Genomic DNA, 19054 nt, shown 5'->3' on the forward strand with positions numbered 1-19054 from the left:
GGTTTCAAAAGTTCACATCCTTCTCGGAGCGACAGTTCTCACCTTTCTCTCTGCTGATCGTTCTGTTGAAAGTAAGTAATAAAATCAGTTACTTAACTCCTTACCTGGCTATTTCATGTCAGTGTGCTCTATTGGTATCGTTAAACAAAACTAAGTTTGTATATAAACCTGATCTGGGTTTTTTACATATTGTTTTCAGATTTCTCTTTCCCTCTCCGTCTCTGTTTATCTATCTATCTATCTATCTATCTATCTATCTATCTATCTATATATGTATGTATGTATCTATCTATCTATCTATCTATTTATCCCCCTCTCTGTTTCAGTCTGTTTATATATGTCTCTCTCGTCCTCTCTGTCTCTGTCTGTCTGTCTGTCTGTCTCTCTCTCTCTCTGTCTGTCTGTCTGTCTGTCTGTCTGTCTCTCTCTGTCTGTCTGTCTGTCTGTCTGTCTCTCTCTCTCTCTCTCTCTCTCTCTCTCTCTCTCTCTCTCTCTCTCTCTCTCTCTCTCTCTCTCTCTCTCTTCAAACAACCAAGGGTAGGCGCGCTATAACCATGTGTTTTAGGTGGATGATAAAAAACGCTTTTCAGAAACAAATAGGGAGCGCTAAGCGCGATCGCGCTCCTCAGATTTGAAGGACTGTAATATTGTAACATTTTTGTTTCTAATTTCAAGATCGGATAACCCTATCCGGATCTACCCACTACCCCGAGCCCAACGAGCCATACACACTCAAATGTAAGATCACCGGAGCCGCTAACATCACAACTTACGTGCAGTTTAAACGAAAAACTTTAACTTTTGACGATATAAGGGCGGGATGTAGATGACTGGTAGAGCACTCGCCTAAACCGATCGTTCTTGTTGGACTCAGGAAGTTTCCCATTCCAACCAGTGCTCCACGACTGATATATCAATGGTCTTGGAATGTACTCTCCAGTCTATGAGAAAGGACATATAAAAAGTTAAAGTTTGTTTTGTTAAACGACACCACTACAGCACATAGGAATATATAAAAAAAAACCCACTGCTGCTTTATCGTCAGGAGTAGCTTATGCGGTGTCTTCTGACCAACCGTCGAAAGAACCATATGTTAGAGGGACATTAAATTTTGATTTAAGATTTCACTTTTTGTCCCGTCTGGAATACTCTGTTTATTGCAAATAATTCTGAAATGTTTTGACAAAAAGCTGTACATGAACAACACTGGTAGGATTTCTGCCAGAGGGTACGAAGGCTAACATCTAGGAAATTAATGGCTAGAAAGATTATGGTAAGAGAACTTCTTTTTTTCAAAATTTAAAATATTTCAAACCATAACTACTTACAGTTTGGTTTGATGTAAAAAGAAAATTAAAAGTGTTTCTTAAAATAACAAAAACATACAATGTTTTTGTGTGCAATTTACAAAACAATCGGCTCAGAAATAAATAACTTGTAGTAAATTCTATAGTATGTAAACAGGCGTTCCCGTGGGACGGACTATAGTAGGAGCCTTTATGGCCTGTTTTGTTTTATTATTACTTATCCTCAAATTATTTTCTGGCATAATAATTAATTAATTAATGTTTATTTGTAGGTAGACATAAAGTCCTACATGCAGATGTATCCAGTGCCGTGTCGTCTGCTGTACAAACCACCATGATGGCGTTTGGACTTTTTCTTACTGGGATTTTGGTGCGGGACGTAGCCCAGTGGTAAAGTGTTCGCCTGATGCGCGATCGGTCTATAATCGATCCCTGTCGGCGGGTCCATTGGGTTAGTTTTCGTTCCAGCCTGTGCACCAGGACTCGTATATGAAAGACCGTGGTATGTGCTTTCATGTCTGTGGGATGGAGCATATAATGAAAAAATGTAGCGGGTTTCCTCTCTATGACAGTGTCAGAATTACCCAAACCAGTAACCGATTAGTAATAAATCAATGTGCTCTAATGGTGTTGTTAAACAAAACAAACTTTATAACTTTTTAGTGTGATTTTTAATTAAATAGGGCAATACATTTTTCTTTTTAGTTGTTTCCAAGCAGTGCACCACAATTGGTCAAAGACCGTGGTATGTGTTTTCCTGTCTGTGGGCAAGTACATAAAAGATCCCTAATGGAAAAATGTTGCGGGTTTCCTCTCTAACAGTATATTTCAGAATTACCAAATGTTTGAAACCCAATATTAGCCGATTATTAATAATTAATCAATGTGCTCTAGTGGAGTCGTTAAACAAAACAAATCACTGGTTCCAGGTATGATGTGTATACGAGTCTTGAAACAGGAAGTAAAATATGGTCTGCTGTTGTTTGTTTTTTAAATAGCAGGCCAAAAGAAATATGGCCTGCAAAGAAAAAACTATAGCCTGCAGGAAATAGTACAGCACGGAGTGAGTGAAGGGTTTAGGACAGTGTGCGGACCTCTGAGATATTTTTAGAGCATTATAAAACTAAAATGTAACAGAATCACTATGCTCAGCCTCCGCTAACTAGAAGATGGGATGATCATACATACATATGTCTCTCGAAGAATGACCTGCAATTGTTTTGGTCATTTTAGCAGGTGAATTTTGTTTTCACCTGCTAGGTTTAAAATATGGACTGCTTTTCACTCTTCGCAGGCTGCTATATCGAGTAATGTGTATACCAAATACTGTGGTATGCCCTGTCCTGTATGTGCAAAAGTACAGTGTCAAAGATATTTCACTGGCTGGTCCAGATGGCGACAAAGATTTAACGGATTTGTTTCTGAAACAGTGTTTAATTATATAAAAGATTCCTTGCTACTAAATACTTAAAGAAGTAGAGAGTATCCTCTGAAAACTACATGTGAGAATGACCAAAAGCTTGAGATCCAATAGCTGATGATTCATTAAGCATTATACTTTAGAGGTGTCGTTAAGTAAACAAAAAAGAAAGAAAGAAAGAAAAAAAGACCCCCCCCCCCCTCCCCCCAGAATACTAGACCGACAACTCGGCTAGTTTAGGTATGCTCGCCGGATAGCGCATTGAACCTGAATTGAACAAACGATCTGTATAGTTAAACCTTTACCATGACCATGACATTGGCTGCACCAAAAGAAATGTAAGCAAACACACCACAAATAGAGCATCAAAGTCCCCCCCCCCCCCCACACACACACTCACCCGCCCGCCCCTCCTTCCTGAGCTTCATTACACAAGGACGGTCCCGTGGAATCTGGTCTATTGTGTGAAATGGTAACGATGTCCAGAACATGCAATATTTTTTTTTTTAAAGTTTGGGAGATGTCTTGATGACAAAAACTATTATAGTAATACAAGGGGACAAGGATGCCAGGTACGTGCAGAAAAAAAACAAGCTAACATGATTTATGTAATTTTTGTTTTTGTTTTTGAATTTTATGCATTTTCTGATATTTGAAATATATTAAATGAATAAAATGTTAGATACTGAGAAAAAATATTGAAATAATGAACGAAACGATTAGGGTCGAACTTTTTTTCTAGATAGGGTTGACTTCCTAAAAACACCCTTTTAAGTAGGTTATGATTTGTTTTACGTGGTTAATATAAATAATAATAACATTTTCATATTATTGGCCAAATCAAATGGAGACAGTTTCATCGCACGTTTGTTTTTGTATTATTATTATTATCATCATCATCAATTTGATTATGTCATGACATGGAAGATAAGACAGTGACTTTCGAAAAGTAGCAAAAGTGCCAAACATTTATTTCACTGTAAACATTTGCATTGAAATTGAAGACATCTATTCACGAAACACTTCGTTTAAGTATACAGAATCGGTATATCTTTAGCTATCGAAATCCAGACCCTATGCGCAAAATGACTTGATTGATGGAAATGTTTACGCGTACTAGTATATTGTATAATGGAATCTGACCCAGCCCATATGTATGCGGAAGACGCATTGTGGATTACTTATACAGATTATAGACAAATCCTTTAAAAGTACGAACAGGCGGACAGATCCTTTAAAAGTACGAACAGGCGGACAGATCCTTTAAAAGTACGAACAGACGGACAGACAGGGTGCGGACATCATGCACAGCAGAACCGTTTTTACGGATCACACTGAATCCGTGAAATGCGCAAGCGTTGAACATGAGGAATATTTGCGTATAATTCATCGATCCGTGTTAATTCAATTTTACTGCAGTTACGAGCTTATGCGAACCTAGCTTAACTGACCTATTGCGATCTTCACTTGACTAACAAAAAGAGATATGTAATTGCCAGTGGCATGATGTATTTAAGGTAACGTATTAAAACAAGTATAGTTTTCAAGATATTTTCACTACTATTGTAAGCACATGTAATATGTGAACAACAGTATTAGTGTCAAAGAGAGGAGTAAAACGAATATTTTGGTAGTAGATGGGAAGGTTTGGGGCGAATTCGGGAGTGTCATAATCACAGCACGGGGCATATGCTGTCTGCAATAGTTGTATTGATTTCAAGCCAGGGACAACAAAGACAACATTCTTGGTGTGCCAATAGAAGGAGAGGGTGCACACTCCACTTATTTATTTAATTATTTTGTAAGATAATTTTTAAAAACAATGATCATTTGAAAATTATTTACAAATACGAGTGAAAAAACATTTTGCAGTGTATCACTTGTGTATTATAATTATGATTCTGTTATAAAAATCAAACACAAATAACAAACAACAAAAACAATCTTACCCGAAACCCCCACCCCCTAAAAAACAAAAAAACCCCAACAACCTCAGACATAAACAACCAGGCAATCAACTAAACAAACACTAATAAATATCGTATCTACTATTTGGTTAACTTACTTATCACCTAACAGCAAAAAAAAAAAAAAAAAAAAAAAATAAATAAAAAAAAAAAAAAAAAAAGGAAGAAAAACAAGAAAAGAAAAAGAAAGCTAATGCTTTTGAGAGAGAAAGTCTAATCTGACAAAAGTTAAAAGTTTAAGCTAAAATTTGCTTTGTTTAACGACACCACTAGAGCACATTGATTTATTTATCCGCTATTGGATGTTCAACATTTCGTAATTTTTGACACGAAGTCTTAGAGAAAACCCACTATATTTTTCCATTAGCAGCAAAGTATCTTTTATATGTACTTTCCCCACAGGGAGGACAGCACATACCACGACCTTTGGTATACCAGTTATGGGGCGCAAGTTGGGACGGGGAAATTGCAATCAGAGAATGGATCCACAGAGGTGATTCGATCCTTCGAAGCAAGCACCTTAGGCGAGCCCTCTTCTATCTAGGCTAAATCCCTCCCCCTTGTGTCACAAGGTCAGCTATCAACGGCACATCGTCTTTTGTCCCATGCAACATTGCTCTATTATATGTTGAACCTATCATAATAAAAGCAAACTTATAAAAGGAACAGCAATTGTTGCAATGCACAAAATGTATTTATTTTCCAGTCAAGATTTTCCGAAAGCCACAGTGTTGTGATAGTAGCTAAATAGAAATATGACCTTGACTGGAAATGATAACCTAAATATTTCGAGGAGGAGGAACTAGAAGTTCTAAAAGGTCTGATAATACCAAAGAATACAGAAGATCCGTCGTATCAAGACTGTGATAATTCCTCCTTTGACTGCCGACGCATCGCACTACACAGATTTATTTCCCGGAAGCGCTAAAGGACGCGTTTCTCTTTCAAGGTGGACATTTTTGGACCAGTTCCCACAAACCCGGATATTCTTCTAGATGGTAGTAAACACAAAATAGTTTTTTTCTAAATAAAAATGGCCGACTGATATTGAACCATATAGTTAGATGATGCATATATAGTCGAGAGATATTTTCCCGACATAAGTTATTCAAGTTTTGATATAATTAAGTATCATTTTACAATTGGACAGTATGTGTGTATAAATAGAAGAAAATACCACAAGCTTGGACAATAAATGATGATGCTACTTTAAGTTGGTGTGTATATATCTAATTACGGTTCATGCACAACATCCTGAGCATGAAATTCTACACACTCGAAACAGGATGCCGAGACAGACGATAACGGGCTGATTGAAGACAGGAAACCCGCCAAATCGTCATAGGACTACTTTTACCGAGAAGCATCAAGCAGTCTTTCATATCTACTTTTATCACAGAAAAGATTTACAATTTTTACTTCTACGTTCGAAGTATAAAAGTTGAAGAACTCGCCTCATAGAGCAATCCAGTGGCGTACCTAGGGTATGACAGGTATGGCACGTGCCCTGGGCGCCACTTGAAAGGGGTGGGGGCACTGAACAGTTTCTATTAAAGTCAGACAAGCCATCCTCGGATAGTAAAGTTATCTATAGATAGTACACAAATAACTTCCTCCGGCTGGGTCAAAGTTCGAGGTGCACCCAACTTTTGATAGAGAAGTTAACACCACAAGTCCTGTGATTGGTGATAAATGTGAGTGTGTTGGGTGTAAAAAGAAATAGTTTCATCTGGGCAAAAAATGTGTGCAATTCTATTTCATCTAGTACCACGGTGTCAAGTAGCCTTGTACTTGAAGCCTGTATGGGGTACCTGTAAAAAAAAACCCAGAACTCAAATCTTGTGCTGCAGGTAGGATTATTAGCCACATATGTTACTATTGTTGTCTATGGGATTTGATTTGGTAGTATACACCCTAAAAGATGGGTGACAGGGTCGCAATTTCAGTGGTTGCCATAGGTGCTATTTTCCGTAGATACGCCACTGGAGCAATCGCAAATCAGGATAATGTCCATAAAATAAATTAATAATTCACTGAATTGAGCAAGGGCGAACACAGGAAACATTTTAGGGACGAGACAAAGGCCAAAAGGGCACACGGACCAACTCCCTAAGAAGAGCAGTTCAATGAAAATTGTAAACAAATTGTTCAAAAGAAGGGGCACTTTATTTTAGGGGAAATCAGTTCCACTGGTATATCAGATAGTTATAGACCAGTGGAGCTTATTTTAATCCGATTGAAATTGATAAATATTATTACTAGATTTATTTTTCGTAAATAAACAAAAATAGAATGCCGATTCTGTTTCAGTATAATTAAATTGTAGTATCTGTATTTAAATTGGCGTAGATTCAACTCCATTATGGAGCGCTCGCCTGAGGTGGAGCCGTTGTTTTGCCCACGTCTCAAAAACGTGACCTGTATTTGAAGGGAGTGCATGTACTAAAATTCATTCCGCCTATTCCACAGGAGTGCCATATATTGCTGCGACGGGATTTCGTTATGACTATCTTAAACCACGTCTCGAAGTTAAATATATTTCAGACACCAAAAATAACCATATTTTAAAATATGTGTGAGGTGTTGTCAAACAAACATATCTTTCTTTCTTTTTTCTCTTTCCAAAAATATACATGCATGTATTATAATCCAGGCATGGAAACATATTTATGAGAACAAAGTACATCCATACATTTCAGGTTGCAATTGATCCCCAAACAAGAGCTATGGCCAATGCCAAATCTCTTTGAACTGAGCATTTCGGGATGAATAACCAAGATCTTAAAACAGGAGAAAAATAGTTCCTCATTGAACATAAACATAAAAAATACAAACATTTGTGAAGAAAAATCCATACCCGTTCCAGACAAGACAAACCCAAAGCGATCTGAAGAAATTCGTAAATTTTTCTTTTAGACAACAATACAGTCGGCTGAATAACAAACAAGCTGTCGGCAGTTTCAATGTCACCAATTTGATGCAGACAAAAACTCAAAGGCAAGAGAAAACAAACATGTTACTGTTTTGTGTAAAATGTCACAGAATCGCTCATCATGAAGCTTCATGCCCACAGACCGGTACACCAAAGGTTGGTCATAATTGTCTACACGATCAAAAACAATTTTTCTGTTTTTGAAATTAGTGGGGGGTTTTCATGGTCGTCCTGCAAATTTATTTCTTCCTTCAGTTTTATAGATATTTTAAACTTAGTATTTCTTCTTTAAAAAAAAGAAAAAAGAAAAAAAAAGTTATTAATTTCTGTTGTTAAAAATAAACGAAATCAATTTAGAACAAAAACTAATGACGTTCAGAGTTTGTTTTGCCTTATTTGTTATTGACCACAAGACAAGACAAGACAAGACAAGACAAGACAAAAGAAGATATTTGGTCAGTTATTTAGGTCGCATCACCAAGATAACTAACATCGCTAATTGTAAAAATTACAATACATATTCAGTTAAATATCTCACTACAACTTTGCAAGCGTGTGTGTGCTGTCCGGCTATTGCGTTTGTTTCGGCTGCCGAATACGTTTTTAAGCGCACGCTGCGCATGCATTTCGTATAGATGTACTCTCAGACTAGTTGAAAATACACATTTTAATTTTCCTAACTGTACCGCATACGGGGCAGGACACAGCCCAGTGGTAAAGCGCTCGTTTGATGCGCGATCGTTTTAGGATCGATCCCCGTCGGTTGCTCCATTGGGCTATTTCTCGTTCCAGCCAGTGTACCATGGCTGGTGTAACAAAGGCCGTGGTAACCCTGTCTGTGTTATGGTGCACATAAAAGATCCCGTGTTGCTAATCGAAAAGAGTAGCCCATGAAGTGGCGACAGCGGGTTTACTCTAACTATATATCTGTGTGGTCCTTAACCATATGTCCAACGCCATATAACCGTAAATAAAATGTGTTGAGTGCGTCGTTAAATAAACATTTTCCTTCCTTCATGTACCGCACACATACGCCACACTATCGGTGTCTAGACATATAACTGCTTTGTTAGATGTGTTTACTGTAGTTTTTATTTATTTTATTTATCTTTTAAAAAGGTAAACAACTGAAAGATAGTAATTGTATACTACTATGTATAACACGTGTAATGCTAGTCTGAAACTACCAACTGCCAGCAGAAAGTTAGTCGTATAACCCATTAGTTGTTAATTTGAGCGCTCTTACAACTGGATTCTCGTCGTATAACCCATTAATTGTTAATCTGAGAGCACCCGTCGTAAGTCGGGAGTTGGGGAAATTGCAACGCACCCGTCTTGTTGGCCAACTTTCTCCTGGCAGTTGATAGTCTGACCCTACAATTACGCAGGGAAAGTTTAGATATGAGTCTGGTGTCCTTACACCGGACCTGTCCCCAAAACTATGACTACCGTGTAGATAGACACTTCTATGTTAAGCAACAAAAATGGCACGGTTATATTTATGGAATATTTAGCACCATATGTGAATGGTAGATGATTTGATCTGAGCGCAAAAGGATCCTCGCGTAACGAGGCATCTGATAAGTAGCATGAAGGAAATGTTTTATTTAACGACGCACTCAACACATTTTATCAGGGCCGTAGCTAGGATTTTTTAAACGGTTAGTTTCTATAATTTTTTCGGGGAGGGGTTGGGGGTGGGGGGGGGGGGGGGGGCTAGCTACGGGCCTGTTTATTTACGGTAAATAGAAGGAAGGCTGTCGGCAGTGTAGTTCCAAAGAGTAAAGCGGTCAGAAAGATCTGAAACAGTTTAAAGGGAGATGCATATTATATTATAAATTCAAAATAATATACACAACTCAATTCCTGTGAAATGTTGTTTTTTTTCTTCAGAAATAATGGGTTTATTTGTGTTTTGTTTTGCTTTGTTTTGCTTTGTTTGTTTGTTTGTTTTTTAAAATCCATTTATATTTTAAAAATAACACAGAAGATCTTCCCTACATTTATTTCAGTGTTTGTGAAGCTATCTCGGGACAGCACAGAATCTGACATAGGAGTAATTCGTCGATATCGTATGTTGGTGTTCTGCATCAGAGATGCACGGCGTGTTGTAGCAGTTTTACGACACATACTGCTAGACTACGCTATGCTATCCTAAAAACGTCATGCACGCCGATATAATAAGATTTGTGATTACACATTGTACTATGTTTACGTTGAATATTTAGAGAGAAAGATAGAAGGAGAGAGAGAGAGAGAGAGAGAGAGAGAGAGAGAGAGAGAGAGAGAGAGAGAGAGAGAGAGAGAGAGAGAGAGAGAGAGAGAGAGAGAGAGAGAACAAAAGTGGTCCTTAGGTAAAACATCTCGTTTTAGAACTATTTTGAAGGTTTCTTTTCTAAACAATCAATATAGTATTAGTCCACGTTATTCTTGTCAACCCCTTTTTTATCCTTTTTCTCTGGCTTTTAAAGATTCTAGGGTTTAATCCAAGTCTGCTGATTCACTGCCTATGCCAATGATTCTAACCACTTTCTGCCAATCAATCTCATCAGACAGTTTTCGCAAGGTTTTAACATTTTGCGACTTTCTCCGAGGAGTAGCAGTTGCAGGTGATCTTCTGAACTATTTTTGCACAGTGCCTGATGCATTTACGTAACACGGCTAATCAATGCACGTTCAACAGGGTTGGCGTTTAGTGTTTGCTGCATAATTCTTAAACCGATGGTGCGGTGAATTTCAGATTTAGTATGGCGAGGGTTCAGCAAAACAAACAAACAAAAAAGAGAAAAAAGTGCACGTTTATACAAATGTGACTTTAAAATAGGCTGGCGTGGTGGTTAAGCTATTGTCTTTAAGTGTTGTGTGTACTGGGTTCTCATATTGGCATCGGCCCCCACCCAGACGTATTTCAGGACCAGGGGCTTTATACTAATTTGTTTTCTCTGACCATTATCCAGATGCAGTGCGCTCATATAAACTCAAAAATATATTGAAATTAAAATGAAATGTGCTAATACACCAAAAAAACTATAAATACGCGAATATTTTAATATTTTACTATATATATATATTTTTTTTTTCATGATACATTAACACATCAAATCTGTAAATAGACTGGCAAAACGGTTCTAAGATGACATTGGCAATTTAAATAGACGTGAAATAAATAAAAGAAATTAAAGAAATCTAAATTAATATTCGCGTTTCTTTTGTTGTTCAGTATATTTGCTATAACCATGGTGATACTATCTGTAACTCCAGATGTGCTGTTATATAGCTTACGAATGTCCCATCCTTATGATGAGTGCATGTAGTTAAAAATATTCCCTTTTTGTTGTTCAGTATATCCCCCCCCCCCCACCCTCCCCCATGTTTTTATCATCAAACATTTGCAGGGATTATTGATAGTAGTTTCAAGAGCATTGCGCTAACGTGTTAGCAATGAATGAAAGAATCAATGAATGAAAGAATTAATTAATTAATGACTGAATGAATGGCTTTTTAACGACACTCCACACAAAAAAAATAAATCGGCTATTTGGGTGTTATACAATGGTAAATTAATTGATGATCAACATTAATATAACAATTTAAAAATTAAATTAAAAAGACAGTGTAAAGAGCTGTGCAAAAAAAGTATGTACACATGTATATTAAAATTTCTATTAAAAATCAACATCTGGTACAACCTTCAAGTTACGCTCAGGGTGAAATCGAAATTATTCTATCACATTTCCTATCACTTGGCACCCAACGGAATACTATATTTATAATTAGCAACACATAAAAGGACACACTTTTGTATCAAAATCCCAATTAAGGGATGTTCTAGCTTGATGTTTTGTAAAGCAACCCAATTTCCCCCAGAGAGACAAAAACTAATACCAAAAGACTGTGTTCCGCAATTCCACCACCACAACCATGGACCCGATCCACAACATCGAGAAACACCAGCAGACGATAATATTTAGACTATGGACTGGTCACTGTCATCTCCGGTTCCGTATGTACCGTCTGAAGCTAATGGACACTGACCACTGTCCATGTCAAACAGGACCACATTCTCCACAACACATCCGGCAGTCTTACCCCCTTTACAAGAAAGCAAGGCTAAAATACAACACTGGGTCAACACTGGCTTACACGTTTTGGGAGCCCAAAGAAGACTTGCTGCAGACAGCGGTATTTGTCAGCACAACTGGACTCCAAATCTAAAACAAGATCACTTATATAGCTGGCCCGAGCATTCTGACGGTAACAGAGTTAGACGGACATTTGGACAGTTATCAGCGTTAGAGAGCGTTGATAACTGTCCAAATGTCCGTCTAGCTGTCTTACCGTCAGAATACTCGAGCTAGCTATATAGCTTGAAGACCAAAGAGGAAAAAGGTCCAAGAGCTGCTAAATATAGCTTTTTCACAGCTGCATAAAGTCATATCAGTGAAAAGAAATGGGTTGTTTGTTTGTCCAACGCCATAATATGACCGTAGTTAAAACGTGTTAAATAAAACACGCCTTCCTTTTTTTCAGTCAAGTACTGATTCGCTTGATGAAATATAAACCGCATATTATTAATTACGGCTGCCTGTTGAATGCATTACACGTTCACACGATCGATGCACCTGGATGATCGTAACAGGGAACTGTGAAATATGAAGTCGAGGAGAAAAGATTTCAAACATCCATGGCCTGTTGTTCATGACATTGGCATTGAGGATTAGCCTATTAAACCGCGTTACCTTTTTCGTTAAAGAGTCACAGAGGTTATGGAGTGTTTGTGTACACAGTTTTGCCAAAACTATTTTGTGCAAATTCGATTTTTAAAAAAAGAAGGTTTTTATTACAATTGTCCTTCACGAGCAGAGTGGTAAGAGTCATGGGTCGCCAGATCGATCCCAATAAAGGATTCATGCGGCTATTCCTTGTTCTTATCAGAGCTTAAATATGTTAATGTCAAAAAATAAAAATAAATCCACCCCAAAAACAAACAAAAACCCAAATACACACGAAAATAGAGATAAAAGATGTATTCTCCTGTCTGAAAGTATATATAACACATGTCTTCTCTTATCTAAGTAAAACTGCATATGAACGGTGTACTCTTCGGTCTAGTTGAAGACATGTAAATGATGTATTCTCGGGTCTTCAACTCGTGGTTTCTAAACGTAACTCGCTTTAGCTCGTTAGATACATTTGCCAACCACTCGTTGGAAGATAATCGTCTCCAACTCGTGTATTATTCTCTGCGTGTAGTACTAAACCAAATGACTTCCGGTTGGGTCAAAATTCGAGGTGTACCGAACTTTTGATAGAGAAGTAAACACCACAAGTCCTGTGATTGGTGATAAATGTGTGTTGGTTGTAAAAAAACCGTTTCATCTGGGCAAAATATTTATGCAATTTCATTTCATCTAGTATCACTGTATCAAGTAGCCGTGTGCTTGAAACATGTATGGGGTACCTGTACAAAAAGTACTCGAATTTTGTGCGGAACTAGGATAGTCATAGACGCTACCCATTATCTCAGAAATGAGCAGCTTAACCCCCAACTGTTTTCTGATTCACTTTAAGGGTGAGGGGTGGTAGTATGTATATCCATGGCATATATGTCGATTGATACGCTGCAGGTAGGAATGAATGAATGAATGAATGAATGTTTAACGACACCCCAGCACGAAAAATAAATCGGCTATTTGGTGTCAAACTATGGTAATGCAAACAAATAAACTGATGATCAACATCAATATAAAAATTCAAGATTTAAATAAAAACACAGTGTAAAACAATGTGCAAAAATACAAATGTCACAGATAGATACTGACTTTTATTCAAAATGTTAATTGTATCTCGAAGAAAACAAGGGGATTTGTGCTGTATTGGCCATTCTCAAAGAGAATGTTACACCCCCGCACCACGGTGAGGGTACAGCACACGCAGGGCTGCAGGTAGGAGTTTTAGCCACATATGTTACTATTGTCGTCTATGGGATTTGATTTGGTAGTATACACCATAATCTTACGACTCATCGTATTTCATACAATCAAAGCCCGCTCCTTGTCGATGCTGTAAGTTTCTATAAACAGCAATGCGAATGGATCAATATGAACGACAAACCCGCATCTCTGCACAATGCAAGTCAAGTGGGCATTTGGAAAAAATAGTTGTTGATTCCATGTATCTCTATCTAGTGCTCCGTTTATAAGACAGGGTAGCCACCCCCGAGTAGACACTTTACTAGGCAATACACCCTTCTTGCAACGCTCAGGACACAACACAGAGGACTGCCACTCACAGACTAGTTTACTAAATCGAAATTAGCACAAGACAGAGCTCAATGGAATAAGCATAGTTGTGAAGACTCTGAGTTTGAAAAACCGACCTAAACAACTTCTTTATTTTATTTTATTGTTATTTTTATTAATTTGTTTTTACCTCTGAAGAATGTCTTCCCTCAAATACATCGTTCAAAGTATCCACCTTTTCATCCCATTCTAGCTACAATATCAAATATTAACTGCAGTCTGGACTTTATCCAAATCAGAAAAGTCATCGACGCCAGACAATCGTAAAAAATGATCTTTACCGGCTACCATTAATATCAGTCAGTATGAATGGGGATTGTGTGCGTATAAAGTGTCATATTTTCTAGAACTAAGACACAATGTTAACTACAACTTAGGTGGGCATCTTGAAACACTGGACCATTAATCTTTACTATCTTCTTACCATTTTGTTTCTAAATCAAAGATCCCAAAGCTAACCTTTGTGTCTTTATCGTCCTTCCAGGGGCGTAGGCTGCGAGGCTAAAACACATTTTTACATTGCGATATTAGGCTATTCATATAGGCGTCGAGACAAAATGTAGACAAACGAGTCCATCAGGTTCATAGTAGTGTTCGGTCCGAATTTTCAAATAATTATTCGCTCGCTAATTTACTATTCGAAATATTCGAATAGTATTTTCAAGTATTCGAATATGCAACTAATGTAACTGAACCTATTCCATCATACTTTTATTATGGTGAAAGACGTCAGTCACTGTCGACTTAGAATGGGTAACAGTAACCTAAATGGTCATAAATTAAGCGTCATATCTTAGATAATCCAAAATGTGTTTGTGGGCATCATGTGAAAGATGCTGAACATTTCTTATGTCATTGCCCTCTGTTCAGGGTGCATCGAAATACCCATCTACAGAAATATCTACATGTTAACTATAACATGTTATTATTTGGTGATCTACACTTAACTTATCAGGAAAATATAGACATTTTTTAATCCGTTCATGACTTTATTGTAAGCACTAAGCGTTTTGAAACTTAATAGCACTGCTTCATTTCTCTACCTGTACTCTTTCTATGAACGTAGCTTTCCTTTCTGTAGTTCACTTTTATGTTAACCATCTACTATTATTGTTTAGACTAAGTATTCGAATATCTGGAGTCTTTAGGTCGTATGGCAAAAATGACTCTAAATGAAATGTTTAATGCGGTTTGTTTTAATTATAAGATCGGTTCTACATGCCGCGTGCATGCAGTCGGGAACATAAAGCGTGTCTCAGAGTTCCAGAATAGATTATTAGTGGTGACGTCATACACACGGGTGGCTGAAATTCATAAACACGTATTTTCGATAGTATCTTCACTAACCGATATGTCGATTTCAAATCCTATAAAGAATTAAAACAAATCTCGAAGATCAAAAGTACACCAGTAGTTTTACGGATATTAAAAACGTTTCTAGGGGCCAGTTTTATACTTTATTCAAAACGAAATTTTACTTCGAACCCTATTTGAAAAGATTATCATGTATAACAAAATTGCCTACACCAAATGTAATATCACCACTATAAACAGGTAGATGGTTTAACATTCCTAAAGAAAAGATGCTATATAAACGTTGTAATACTGATATTGGAGATGCATGAATGAATGTTTAACGACACCCCAGCACGAAAAAAATGCATTGGCTATTGGGTGTCAAACGATATTGGAGATGAACACCATTATTTATTCAGTTGTAAAAGTCAAATATTGAAACCAGTAGAATAAAATATATTTTAAAATATTATAGAACTAATCCTAACGTGTTTAAAATGAAAAGTATCTTGTTTTTGTCTAATGTACTATTATTGAAAACCTTTCTTTATTCATTTTTAAAAACCCAAACACCGTGTCTTATGAACTTGTGAATTGATCTTTCTCCTTCACACATTTTAGCTCTTTTGATTACTTACTCGGTGTTCTTTGTTCTTATGGATATTCTGTGTTTACCCCCCCCCAAAAAACAACAAAAACAACAAAAAAAACAACAACAACAACCAACCAAACCCCCCCCCCCCCCCCCCCCCCCCCAACAACAACACAAAAACAAACAACAGCAAAAAAACCCAACCCAACAAATAACATGTGATCTAATGGTTTTACCATCACATATTTAGTTTGGATGTACTGGTTTAGTGTTTTTCATATTTTGAAATTTATAATTCAGTATTCACTCACTCTCTCTCTCTCTCTCTCTCTCTCTCTCTCTCTCTCTCTCTCTCTCTCTCTCTCTCTCTCTCTCTCTCTCTCTCTCTCTCTCTCTCTCTCTCTCTCTCTCTCTCTCTGTGTGTGTGTGTGTGTGTGTGTGTGCGCGCGTTTGTTAAAACGTCATTACACATTTCAAACTAGTTTGATGAGTCAGTTGTTCTTCAATTTGTATTCGAATATTCGTTCGTCATTTCCATTTAATATTCGAATACCATTTTTTAGGTTGAATACCGAACACTAGTTCATATTCGATTCCCTCCCCCAGGTCCAGACCATGCTACGTCCCAGCTTTCAGAAAGGACCTTTCCGTCATCACTTACTCTGTCAAATGCCACTGCAGGAAGTAGACATTATACATCCTACATCCTATAAATTCAACAGACCTGCACTGGACGCTCTGTATCTACATGAAAAGAAAAGAAAAAACCCCAACAAAGATACGGACTGGAGAGTTTACATTAATTCCTGTAATGTGACAAAGACTGTCATCTGTACTCAATTTATGGATAATGTAACTCATCCAAACAAAGGTTTGTGTCAACAAGGACACTGTTTGCCTCGTGTGTGTTTCAAGTGTATGCGAAATTGCACCAGTTATGACCAGCATGAATCGCGGAAGAGAAGGCGAAATGTGACAATGCGGTATTTCCTCAATCGACACAATCTGTTTGTCTCGGATTATCGTTCTGTATACATCGACACGTTTTGAATCTCAATATAAACAATACAAATAGAATACCTGGGATGAGGTGTCGCAGACATTGTTACCGCGGATTTACATGCTGTTTGCCTTACTTGATGTCAAATATGTCACGATTAAAGTGCAGGGATTTTTTTTTCCGTTTCTAATTCAGATGCAGAATAGGTGGAAAATCTGTTTAGAGTTTTAATTTTAAGTTCATATTTAAAAACAAAATGTAAATGGCAAAAGGAAGCAAATACTAATTTGATGGCTTTTTCACGAAGGGGTGAATACGCGCCCAACGTTCTAAACATTTGACGTTTTCAAAAGTGACCCACCAATTTTTGAAATGAATTAAATGGACCTTCATGAGTTTGCTACTGTTGTAACATAAGTACAACATATGGATCGTTCATAAGAAATAAAACTACACATTAAAGATGTTTTGTTGTTTAGAATACCGGTGTCTGTATAAACAAGGTATTTCTTACCATTCTAATGGTTGTATTACCTTCCAATAATTTCGTTCGTACTAAAATATGTAGATGTGACGGTACATGCTCTTAATTTGTTTTCGCCTGTGGCGATTTTAATTGTGTTAGAGGTCCGTGTGCAGTTTAATTGCACTTAGCTAGCTGGGCAACTTGTTACGTAATACTTCGCGCGATCGGGCATTCCAATATGCACTTAGTCCAGCTGTGGAGGCCATGTGGCGAGTAGTTACGTAATACCTCTGCGAGTGCGGTTTCGACGACCGTGATTTTGGCGACCAAGGCGTCAGTAAGTCTGACGATCAGAGAGAAATATACCGACTCTAGTAGAGGTGAAATATCTGATAATAGGGGGAGGTACCGCCTTGTACCCCCAGGCGAATTCTGATTTATAATAAATAGCTAGTTTTTAGAGATATCGAGGAAGAACGAAAAGGAAGCTCCCCGGGAACGTTAGTCCGTTTGGACTTTGGTAAATATCATTTCTGCTCTGTGTATAACCTTGATGTGATTGATGTGACTTTAAATATTTTAATACTGTATTATACCAATATTCTTTAGACAGTGTCTTCGGTCATCTGACGAAGTAAATCGTAGACTTTTTGTTCTAACATTATACGAGTATTTGGTAATATAAAGCTTAGCCAGTCATCCTAGACGACCTAGGTAAACTGTAGGTTATTGTCTTTATTGTGATAGGTACCAGTATTAATTCTGTGTTACAAGGTTACTGAATGAGTAGTTAGGGTTAATAAAAAATTAACCCGGTAGGAATAGAGCTGTAATTCCTTTATTAATTAAGTTCCCCTGGAAGCGTTCCTAAATTATCACACGTTACTGAACGAGTAGTAAGGGTTAATTAAAAATTAACCAGTTAGGAATGGTGTTGTAATTCCTTTATTAATTAACTTCTCCTGGAAGCGTTTCTCAATTATCACACGCGTGGGTATTGTGTAACGGTGAAGTGATTCGCATATTGTGTAACTAGGCAGCTAGAGATTAACTAATTAAGTGATCAGTTCTGGGTTGTTATTATTGCTGTTATTAATTAACTACTACGGCTGTACATTTGTCGGCGTAGGATAATACAGATTCCAAAGTGTATTGTGTTTTGTTGTGTTTCTAGTGACCTAAACGTGCTATAATAATATATACTTTATATAAGATCGTATCTCTGATCATACCTAGAGACGAGCCATACTAGGGTTTAACCGCCTGTTACAGAGAGATCTAATAGATATACAGTTAGGAGAGATATTTTGATAATCGTGTTTTATTCAGTTACGGGAATTATAGAATCCTCGTGACAGTAGATTAAGAAGGAAGGAAATGTTTTATTTAACGACACACTCAGTACATTTTATTTACGGTTATTGGCATATGGTTGAGGACCACACAGATATATAGAGAGAAAACCCGTTGTCGCCACTTCATGGGCTACTCTTTTCGATAAGCAGCAAGGGATCTTTTATATGCACCATCCCACAGACAGGATAATACATACCACGGCCTTTGTTACACCAGTTGTGTGTAGATTAAGTAGAAAATGAACAATGACTACTACGAACATTAGCGCACCCCGCAGACACACTGGATATACAGACACTGGTGTTTTAAACAAGAAAATGTATTTAATATGTACGTTTAGTCGGGAAAAAGACTGTTATTCGGAAACATCTTACGAATGAATGAATGAATGAATGTTTAACGACACCCCAGCACGA

This window comes from Gigantopelta aegis, chromosome 2, assembly GCF_016097555.1.
Source record: "Gigantopelta aegis isolate Gae_Host chromosome 2, Gae_host_genome, whole genome shotgun sequence".
Classification (NCBI taxonomy): Eukaryota; Metazoa; Mollusca; class Gastropoda; order Neomphalida; family Peltospiridae; genus Gigantopelta; species Gigantopelta aegis.